Raw genomic sequence first — 12,017 nt, forward strand, 5'->3', positions numbered from 1 at the left:
GAGAGCATTGAAACATCGTGTTTGAGGGCACAGGCTTCGGGTCTGAAATAAAATCAGTTGCAGTTCCAGCTCAGACATTTACTAAAAGGGTGAGTGGCCTTGTATAAAATATGAGTTCTAAGACTCAGCCTCCCTGTCCTCTAAATGAGCATATTATGAGTTCCTAATTTATGACATTGTCATGACAAGCAATGAGTTAATATAAGGATGCTACTCAGCATTGTGCCTACACATAACTGCTTAGGGAATGTCACCTATTATAGGATTCTGGAAGTGTAGTGCTAATTAGATTAATATACATTTCTTACTGCATGGAAGTGCAGATACAAAGTAATACTGGAAACCCTCACCACCATGTGGTATTATGCAGTGTTCTATGGTAGGGGGACATCTATTATGCATATCTAGCAGTGCATATCTCCTGGTAATAGAAGAATATTACCCTCATTTATCAGGTCAAAGGACCAAGAATTGTGAGGAGCTAAATATCTGGCAAGGGGGCACTTTGGATCAAAAAATATTGAAGCTCAGAAAAATCATTTGCAGAGATAACACAACTGAGTACAATGAAGCCAATATTGAAACCCAAGTTCACTTCTATACAAATCTCTCTTTTTATAAGCTACTATGGGAGGGGCTGAGTCATTGGAATGTAGAAGAAGTGGTAGGGAGGCATTAAAAAGTATGTTTACCAATAATGTTAATACGTATATATAGTATCATATATATACACACACACACACACACACACATATACACACACACACACACACACACATATCCAATAATGTTTATATATATAGTATATATATATATATATATATATATATATATATACTATGAAAAAAATTAAAATAGGATATAAATTTAAAAGGTCTATATTACTTTCCTCTGAAATTTGTTCTTTATAACTTTCCATATTTTTAAGCCATAAACATTTTATAATTTTTAATAATTTCATTTAAAATGACTTTTTAAAACAAAATATAGTACTCAAGATTTAGAAGGGCAAATAGTTTCTAATTATAATGAATCCTGGATAGAAAAATAATGAAGCTAGGATCTTCCTTCTCTTTTTGCCTTTCATATTCTTCTCACCCCATTTTTTCTTATTTTTTTCTCCTACCACATACAGCAGTGTAGGTTGTGTAATGCCAAGGAATCCCGTCCAAAAGGATGGAGAGATTTTCATGAAACACTAAGGCGGGGCCATGTCCACCCGGAGGGAAGAGATTCGTTTTTAAATTGTTCATCCCTCCAGTTGAATTCTTGCATGTCTGTGCCACAGTGGAATCTGGGGCCTTAGTCGTGAGGCTCTTGGTATTGAGGGAGTGGTGGGGACACTGGGGGTACAAGTCCTAACAGCCAAGTGACAGCTCGATCCCGCACCTGCGGCAGAACTGCGTTTATCTCCCCTCCTCTTCGCTCTTGCTGATCAGGCCACAGGCTGCTCAGACCCTGCATCAGCTATCAGGAAATGGCTGCTTCAACCGCGGCCTAACCCATATTAAATCCCTGACACCGGGCACATTATTTAACCTCTTGAGGTCTCAGTGATTCCATTTTTGCCAGGATAAAGGGTAGACTAAAAGATGTCAAGGTTCATTTTAATTTAATTTTAATTTCATCTCAAGATGCCATGGCTTTCTAGTTTTGCTTCCAATCCTCCAAATATCAAAGGAGTTTGAGATGTGGTTGAGGTAGGAAAGGGCCTTACGCAGAGGGAGGTCCAGGGCTAACCATGGGATAAAGATTGATTATAGGGCCTAGGAGTGAGAAGGAAGTGGAGAAATAAGGTAGTTTCCAACAGCAAACAAAAGAGTTCTACTTGCTGGTGAAAGAGTTTTATCACTTGTACAAACTTCATAATAAATATGGGAGTTTTCAGAGTCAGAATGTATCCTTAGTGAGGGTGCTTTTATTTGTACAGTGGTGTTTGTATGGTTAAGCCTATTTTTAAGGAGGAAAAGATTCAGTTATTTTATCCTTGATTAACAATTCTCAGAGTGGTCAGTGAGATGTTAAGAGCAATAAGAAGCGTAATACCCCAAATATATCTGAAAACAGTTGAAAATTAGTAGAGTATAATATGTCATAATGTTGGTTTTAAAAATATAATTTAATAGACTTTGCTTTTGTAGGAATTTTCAGAGCTTTAAATACGTTAACATCTGTTGTTCATCACCAAGAAAATATTCTGGTGTCTTGGGTTTCCCAAAGTTATTTGACTATTTCCCACAAATTATCTCATAGGATTAATATTTTGTGGAACACATTTTATGAAACTGTATGAAAAGTGTTATTCCAACAGGGAAAAGTTGAGAGTTCATGGAGAAATTCACCTGAGAAATTAATATAGATGATAAGGTATCTTTGCTGAGATTTCAGTGTAATAGAAATGGTAAATATAATTGTAAAGAGCAAAATCCTGAGGCCAAATTGCCTGGACAGGAATCCAAGCCCCACTATTCACTATTTATGTAATCTTGACAAAATCAGTTAACCTATCTATGCCTTAGTTTCCCATTTGTAAAATGAAGAAACTAATAGGACTTAGTCCACATGCTTATGTGAATATTAGATGAATTGATATTTTCCAAGCCCTTAGAAATACGCTAGTTCATAGTATGTGCTGTATAATTCTTAGATTCATTAATATGTATTCTGAGAATCGTAGGAAATGAGAATTCCCAAACTGTGAAAAAGGAATGTAGCTATCCTTGAATGCAAAGGACTTTCCTATGCTGGAATTTTACCATAGAAATCAGTCTTTGGAAATGTGTTCTTTGATGTGTGCTGTAGAAAATACATATGGTTAAGAGGAAACGTATTTCCTGGAATCAAGTAATCAATTTGAGTATTTTAACTCCTGCACATGCTACTCATTTACAGAAATGCGTGACCTGTGTGTCACTTTTTCAAATTTTAACAAACCTATACACCAAACTTCCTGCCATTTCCCAAACAGGCTACTTCTTCAGATGTCCATGTTTTTTTTTACCTTTGATTCTTCTGCCTAGAAAACCACCTCTTTCTGCACCTGGAGTGATTCTTATTTTTCTTCAAGTTTTGTCCAATCCAAATGCCACCTCTCTGATCTTTCTTGCCAGAATTGATTTCTGATTTCTCTTTTCCCATTGCATCAATACAGTACTTTTCACATCATAATGTAAAATATTTTTGCTTACCTTGCCCTCTACTTTATATTGGTTCTTCATTTCTATGCAACAAGTTAACCACACTTAGTGGCATAAAACAGTAAACTTCTATAATTTCACACATTTTCTGATGATCAAAGATCCAAGAGCAGCTTAGCTGGGTGGGTCTGGCTCAGGGTCCCTCATAAGGTTCTACTCAGATCTTGGCCATGCTACAGTCATCTGAAGGCTTGACCAAGCCTGGAGAATCCACTTCTGAAGTGACTCACTCTCAGGCTGGGCAATTTAGTCTTGGCTGTTGGTGAGAGACCTCAGCTCCTTGTCAGGCGGACCTATGTAAGCGTCCTCATGATGTAGCAGATAGCTCCCCCATCAGAGGAAGGGATCCAAGAAAGAACAAAGCAAATGCACAACATTGTGACCTATTTTGGAAGTGACACACCATCATTACATCTACATTCCATTGGTTAGAAATGAGTCTCATAGTTCAGCCCACACTCAAGAATGGGGATACTAAGCTCCACCTTTGAAGGGAGGAGTATCAAAGAATCTGTGGACATATTTTAGAAACACCACTGCCTTGATATCGTTTACATATAAATACAGAAAGAAATGAAAGCATTATGTAGAGACAATTTAAAGAATACCCTTTAGTGTTTGAATGCAGGACAGCAAGACTGTTCATTTGTATTGGTTAACATAGAACAATGTGCACATGCTAATTTTAAAACAACGTCTCAAACTTAGAATATCTTAATCAAACTCTTCCAATTTATAATTTGGATTAAATATTGCTATGGTACATTGAATATTTAACTCGTAATGTTTCTATACTGTGCTGCTACCTATTTACATAAACAAGTATATTTCAGAATGGGTTCAGGTATAATTGCTGGAATAGTGAGCCATATTAGATATTTAAATTGTTTCTATTCCAGTAGGCATACATAGAATATTTGGGGTGTATTTAATTTATGATACAAAATGAATTATATCATTGATCAACAAAATAAGCTTTCTTAATATCTGATTTCTAAGAAAGCCAAATGAGGTATCTTTAGAAATCTCCAAAGTTTTAACTTAAGCTTTAGTTTTTCAAAGATCACTGGGAATTTCTCACATACAGCTTCTTTGATATCAGTCAATTAATCTCCATTCCTGCTAATTACTTTTTGATAAGTCCCCAGGCATTCACTTTCTCTGATCCATCCAGTTTTCTTCACAGCAGAAGAGTCTTGTCAAAACAATGGATCAGAATTGCATTAATGATTAAGTTTGTATACTGACTTCTGTGGTTTGTGAATAACATCATATATTCTAATTTAAAATTCTGAAACATTTTAAATTGAGGGCAGAATGTGGTTTATATTTTTTATACCCAAATATTTAGAATGAATTTAAGATAATAATAGTTCAATTCATTATCTAATTACTGTACATAATTCTATTAGGCAATTTAGATACCAGTTTGAGAAATATGGTTTGGTGCACACAATACAGACTTTAATATTTAACCGCATCCTAGACTACATTATTTCATCTTTTTATTTGTCACTGTATCATCTAAAAGAAAACTAGCAATCAATCAATTCTTGTACATTTTGCTAGTCTTAGATTATTTGAGGCTAACATCACAAATGATATATTAGGTGATAGTGGATTGTTTAAAAATGTCTGTGTATTAATAACAATTAACCTCACTAAATAAAAAAGATACAGTTTTTTATAAAATGAACAATGGAAAAAATATAGTATAATATTATCTTTCTAAGAATCATTAAGGAAATACAGAGGTTACCTCTGACTATTTCATTGAGTACATAAAGATGTTTATATATAATCATCTGTTTATATATAATCACATGTTTATATATAATTATTTTCAGTAATTATTGTATTAGGATATTTTATCTGGCCTGTCCCGTCAAGAAATATTTACTAAAGATACCTTTAATATTACCTATTTTTTTAAACTTGGCATCATGACTCAAATATTAGAATAAACAAATGCATTACATACATATTAATACCTACTTAAGTATAATGATAAATAATGTACACATGTGTTCCTTTGAGCATGCGTAAATATATGTACTATGGTTATTCTTAAGAAAATATATTTTTCCTAGTTAAACACTAACTCTTCTAAAGGACCTGTGTGTTCATGGAATCACACAGTCCAAAGAGAAAACTCCTCTGCAGTGACTGCTAACAGGAATGGTTTTTTGTATTAATTCCATTAAATAGCCCATCTTGAGAACTGACGAAACACTCTAACGGTTGTGTCTAAGGAAATTTTTCTAGCTCCCTTATCTCCGAATGCTTGTTTTTATTTTCTTGTTCTGTGTTGCCAAGCGTTCTTCCTTTGTGTTCTAAAGTGACTCATTCTCACGGGCAGTTTTATGCAACGGGATACTATAGGGCTGTAATAACTGTGTCGCTGAGTACTGTGCATTGTCCCTGTCCCGCTGCAATGCACTGCCCTGCGCCACTCTGCCCACACATAGCTAGGGCGCCAACTGCTTTACTGCGCCCGGCTGCAGGTGCCCGAGGTCCTTGGGAAGCAGGTGCCTTCCTGGGTAATGGAAAGGTACTGAACTAAGTCATGGGGTGTCACTCCCCCTGCAAAGTCAGCGGGTGGGTGGGTGCTGTGTTGAGGAAGGAAGAGCATCTCCAGGGAACAAGTGAATGACAGGAGCTTATCACTTCAGCAAAAGCTAGTGATCAAATGAAAAGTGACTGAACCTCCTCCATGACTCCACTTTGGTTCTGTGCTAGGTCTGACTGTCAGGAGGGAGGGTGCTCTCCCTGTTTAGCTCTGGGTGCTCCTGGAGAATGCGCCCGCGCTCGAGCACCTGGCGTTTGTGCTCAGCTCCCTGTGCTGTGGAAGGACCCGCTCCCCATTCTCAGCAGCGCCCACAGCCGCTGCCTGTCACCCCGGCCCCGTTCTCACCGCACTTTCGCAGGGGTGCCTAATGGACTATTAAAATCCAGGCGACATAACAAAACCCTGCATCCTTTCTTAAGGAGCACCGCTCACTATTCAAACCTTGGCAGAAGACAATATCGATGCAATATTAGGGATACATGCATGGGTGCATATTCCTATTTGCATTCTTGGCCCCTTTTGCAGCAGAGAACAGGAAGCTAATGTGTTTTTTCTCTATATTTATGTTTAGGAAGGTGGGCGATTATACCGTTACTACTACATAGCCTCCAACTGTTAACTATCAAAGTAAAAGTGAAAATAGGAAAAAAAACCTAGAGTAGCTGCATATATTTATTTTCGAAATAGTTTAATTGTCAACATCATCATCATAATTGAACACTTACTGTGAGCCAGAACATTTTACACGCTTTGCATGCATCATATCAGTGAATCCTGCAATCAGGTATGAACATTTTGTATCTCCCTTTGATGAAACTGAGTCTTAATAAAATTTTAATATTACAATTTTTAATATTACATTCAAATAAGATATGTCCAGTTTTATCACAAACTTTTATCCAATTTTAATTTTTATTTATTTATTACTAATAAAGTTGACTATTTTATGATGTTTATTGGTCAGTTGAAGCAATCCACACAATTTCATTTTTCTTATTTCTCAGTAATTGATTAAAGAAATATTTGCTCCTAAAGCTATAACATGTTGAAAATTATATAATAGTGAACAAATATGCAACAAAGTTTTATTTGGTATGTGATTAATTTTTAATGTTTGAGCGTAAAAATAGCACAATATAGCATAAGACAGGTAAATTCAGTAAAATCCTCTTAAAGATTTTATACATTTGTTCCATAGAAAATTTAGATATTTTTGGTTGTATTCATATTAACTTTTTTTCATGATTTCCTAATATATCTTTTCTTTTCTAAAGGATTTTGTTCATTAAAATCTGGTGACATATATTTTTTTTCTATTTCTCTTGAAAATAGGACAAGTAATACTGATTTGTAGCATTAAGACGGGTCCTCTGAGTTCTGAGTCCTTACTCAGCCCATGGAAAATAGTACATTTCTTAGGAAGTTAATCAGCAGTATATGACAACATTCAGCCATAGTGTTACAGTGATATTTCAAAATGTTTAATGGCATTAGGTAGCGTTTGAAGTAATTATGACTAGTATTCACAAATATAGTACTAGGATTTATGTGTCACTGAATTTTTCTTTTTTGAATCTAAAATGCTATGAATTGTAAGACAAATCATTATGTTGTAGAGTTCTACAAAATGAAAAAATAGAGCTAAATTACCCCTTTGGGTATGCATCTTGATTTTAGAGATATTAAAATTTGAAAAACAACATATGGTAAACACATGTAGCAGTAATTGTTACTATTGGAAGAATTATGAAGCAGTTGTGAGTGAGGGAAATCACAAGCACACAGGGCTGGTGGGAGTGGCAGCTGGTACATTCTTTCCGGAGGTCATTTTGGTAATACCAATCCAGAGTCGTAAAACCATTCATATATTTTGATTCTGTAATTCCTCTTAACCAAAAGAAATAGTGAGAGACATGCATACATTTAGGAGCCACTTTTACGTTTAGGCTCTATTCTAAGCACTTGCTATATATTAACAATTGTGAAATTCACATACTAACAATATAAAAATTGATTGTGATATATTACACACTGAAAAAATAGATTATAGACAAGTGTTTGAAGTATGATTCTAATTTGTAAATGTTGTAGAAACATTGTAAATACCCCATAGTAAGTGACTGGCATAATATATTTAGCCAGATAAGTTTTTATTCCCACTTGGGTTTTATTTTGTAAGTTTAAACCAGATTTGATTATTTAAAATGTAAATAACTCACATGGTCATGGTTCTAACTTGCTTACTAATCTTATGGGTCCTGTTTTTATTCTGTTTGTGTAAAGCTTTACTTATTCTCAAAACAGTCCTAATTAGATTCTGAGCTTTGAGAGTCCAAGACTGGATACCTGTGATTCTGTTGAGTTAGCACTGGTTCTCAAAGCAGGGTGCCTAGATCAGCTGCATCAAAGTCCTCTGGAACTTGTCAGAAATGCAAATTTGGGGACTCTACTCTTTTCCTATTGAATCAGAAACACTGGGAGAAGAACCCAGATATTTGTACATAACCAAGCCCTTCAGCCATTCTCATGTGCTCTGAAGTTTGAGAAGCACTGTTATAACTCATACTCAGTTGGAAGGAAGCGGACTGTTTGTTGGGCAGCTACCAGGAACCAAGGAATCAGTCATCATAGTGGGCACTTCAACTACATAACCTCATTTAGTTAGTTAGTTAGTCAGTTATTTTTTAAATATGTCTTTATTGATTTCAGAGAGAGGAAGGTGGAGAGAGATAGAAACATCAACGATGAGAGTCATTAATCAGCTGCCTCCTGCACGCCCCTGACTGGGGATCAAGCCTGCAACTCAGGCATGTGCCCTGACTGGGAATCGCACCATGATCTCCTGGATCCTAGGTCCATGCTCAACCACTGAGCCACACCTGCTGGGCAAATTACCTCATTTAAATTCTAACAGTGTATAAGGCTGTGCCATTAGCAGATTCGTCTCCTGACTAGATCTATGCCCTTAGGCAAGTTATTTAATTGCTCTATTTCTCAGTTAATTTCTATATAAAATAGATGTAATAGAAGTGACTACCACTTAAGGTTGTTAGCAGCATTAGTTTAAATTGACTAGTGTTTGAAACAATCCATAACACTTATAATCTTTATATGTGTTTGTGTTCATTATTATTATTATGGTCAAGAATCATTATTGAGGCCTCAAAAAGTTAAATAATTGGCCAGCTGTGACACAGCTAAAATTCGGCCATAGGTTTGATACAGTCTGAATTTGTTTCTGGGTTTGGATGAAGATACACATGCATTATTAAAGGAAGAATAGAAAATTTGAAGTTGTTAACATGAAGAACTTTAAACCATTCAAAAACCTGTGAGCAAGTTATGTAATAGCGGGAGAGAGGGGCAGGTATGGAATGAGGTGGGACTGAGAATATTTCACATTAGTGGCCAATATAAAGAGCAGGTAACTGCTGAGAAATGATAATAATGATGAAATACTAGCAACACATAGAACTAGTTGGGTGGTAGCACAGCAAAGACAAAAAGGGAACAAAAATTTCAGTATATCAGCTTTCTTTTGCAAAGTTTAGAAGTTTGAGAGGATTTTCGGTATCATTATCTAATTGAGGCGGTGGCCGGGGTGATCAGAGTGGAAGAGAGATTAAGCAGAGACAGAGAAGTCGTGGGGTACTTCACGTACGTGGTCTACGACTATCTCATCCTGGAGATACAGAAACTGCCTCAGAAAGCTTTAAAAGCCTTGTCAATATTGCTAAAATGAAGATCCTGATTCATATTTCTGCAACAGGGCCTGAGATTCTGCATTTCCAACAAGCCCAGAACTATCAGCGAGAATCTGTAGTTTAACAAGTATCCTAGGTGATTTGCACGTGCATTTGGTTTGAGAGGTACTGCTGTGTATCTTATTTTGCCTCTGAGCTGGGAATTGGCAAGAAAGTGGTAAAAGGGAAAGAATAGAAATACAGGATATTTTCCAGGGGTTTATTAAAGCAGCCAACCATGCAAAGTAAGTAGGTCCCAATATGCTGTATATTTTCAGATGAAGGAGTGATTAGGATCTAAGAGTCATGACGGCAGTCACAGGACTGAAGCTCAAAGCTTATCTGAGCTCCTGCAACAGTTGAAGTGACATGAAAATGAACGTTGCTATAGTAACCAATTAATTTACATAAAGGTTAAACCAATCCTGTGAACTTCCACACATTTTTTAGTTTTTCCAGTATAACCACCTCCAGTAACTAAAGGACCATTATATGATGCTTGTAATTACAATTTATAATTGTAACTTTTTCTCAAATGTATGGGTAATTATAACGTGACAACTTTTACAATTAGCATTATTGTTGTTGTTTGAGCTTTAACAATTAGTTGAATGTCAATTTAGGAAAATTATGACAATGTCATTCATAAAAAAGCGTTGAGATGATCTCTTTGTAATTCACCCATTTATAGATTGAGACTATTGTTGCCAAACATACCAACACTGTAGGAAACATTTTTACAAAATTTCAGTGTTTTGAATAATTTGGAGAGGCAATTTTCAGGAGAGTGATGTGTAAGAATCAAAATACCAAATAGAAGGATCTCCACATTTTATTTTATTATTTCTTTTTTAACCCTCACCTGAGGTCATGCTTAGAGAGGGAAAGGAGAGAGAGGAGAGAGAAACATCAGTCAGTTGCCTTCATGGACATGCCCTGACCAGGATCAAACCTGCAGCACATGCATGTGCCCTGACCAGGAATCGAACCAGCACCCTTTGGGCACACAGACTGATGCCCAACCAACTGAGCCACTCTGTCTGGGCAGGATCTATACATTTTAAATTAAGATGTAAATCCCTGCCCCTAAAATGGATTGTTTAATATTGTTTCTATATCTATTGAACACCAGAAATATTTGTAATAGGTACTTTCATTGGATACTTTTTAATGAGGATAACACTTTCTTTGAAGTTTTAACATTTTAGTGTTTTGTAAGCACAATTTCAAAAGATATTCAGTTACAAAGATGTTAAAGGCACCGCTGCCAAAAGGCTAAAACACAAATCTCAGCCTACAATGTTTATTGCCTACTTTTTTTCTTTCTAATCATGCATTTTGTTATGTAGCAGTTTTCAAATAATTTTCAGTTATATAATGAAATCCTCAAAAAAGTCCTGGGAGGTTAATGGTTTATCTTCGGCATTCATTATTAAAGGTTTCATTCCCCATCTGCGCTTCAGTTTGCAGAATAAGACCAATAAATATTAATACAAACATTTAAACCTTAGTAGTAGTGATATTTTGTTTTCCTCTAACATTTCATAAGAATCATATTAGAAACATTTTATTTCACTCCTCAAATGTTTTTTGTTTTCTTTTTAGTGTCAGAATTATTTTCGCATATGATAATCCTTCCTAAGAGTTTAATATCATTCCTTTGTCACATAAACTATGTTATATAATGGTTTCTTCATTTACAGTAGAAAACAGTTGAGACAATTTGGTACATAGACATCTGAGGAAAACATATCCCCTAAACAACATCATTCATTAAGGCACTGATATAATAGATGCATTCTTTTATATAGTGTCTCTCTTCTATTAACTTACATTGCAATGTGTTACACAGTAGGACACCTGCCTCTATACCAGTCGTTCACGAGTTTTTTAAAGAGTTCATAAATATTCCTGATTTCTCCATTAAGGGTAGAGTTTAAATTTTCAGTTTGCTTCTTTTATTTATGTGGAACAGTATCTGCATAGAAATAAGCAAATTTAACAGCTTAATAAATGTGTTTTGATTAGTAAGTAACTACAGAATCAAAATGATAAAAAAATCACATTAACTATTAAATATGATCATGTGTGATGGTAACCAAATAGCTTGATTTAAACACAAGTGTATAAACCAATGTCATGTAATGTTATGGTTAAACTAAATATCTTAAACAATTTAAGATGTATACCGAATTATGTGGTACAATGCAGTCTTTAAAATTATGACAGAATATTTATATTCATGGGGAGTTATCTATTATACAATGATTAAAACAGATTAGGCAAAGATAAAAATAGGATTATGTTATGATAACCACATTTGTGTATGTTTGTGTGTGTATTGCATGTGTATATGGGTGTGTGTATATATTTGACACTCAATGTAACTGAGAAGCTTCTCTAAAATAATATATGCAAAATATATTTAGTCATTTATTCACTGTGATCTGGAAGCAAAGGAGACAATAAAAATTCTCTGCTTGTTTGTCATCCCTGCATTAGATTCCC

At 35.3% G+C, this 12,017-nt stretch overlaps 1 long non-coding RNA gene across 1 annotated transcript in view; it reads left to right on the forward strand.

Moving 5' to 3' along the window:
- Positions 1–12,017, forward strand: part of LOC107545512 (uncharacterized) — a 475,896-nt gene that overhangs the window by 306,635 nt on the left and 157,244 nt on the right. The window lies entirely within an intron of this gene.

The sequence above is a fragment of the Miniopterus natalensis genome, chromosome 12, assembly GCF_054644295.1.
Source record: "Miniopterus natalensis isolate mMinNat1 chromosome 12, mMinNat1.hap1, whole genome shotgun sequence".
Lineage (NCBI taxonomy): Eukaryota > Metazoa > Chordata > Mammalia > Chiroptera > Miniopteridae > Miniopterus > Miniopterus natalensis.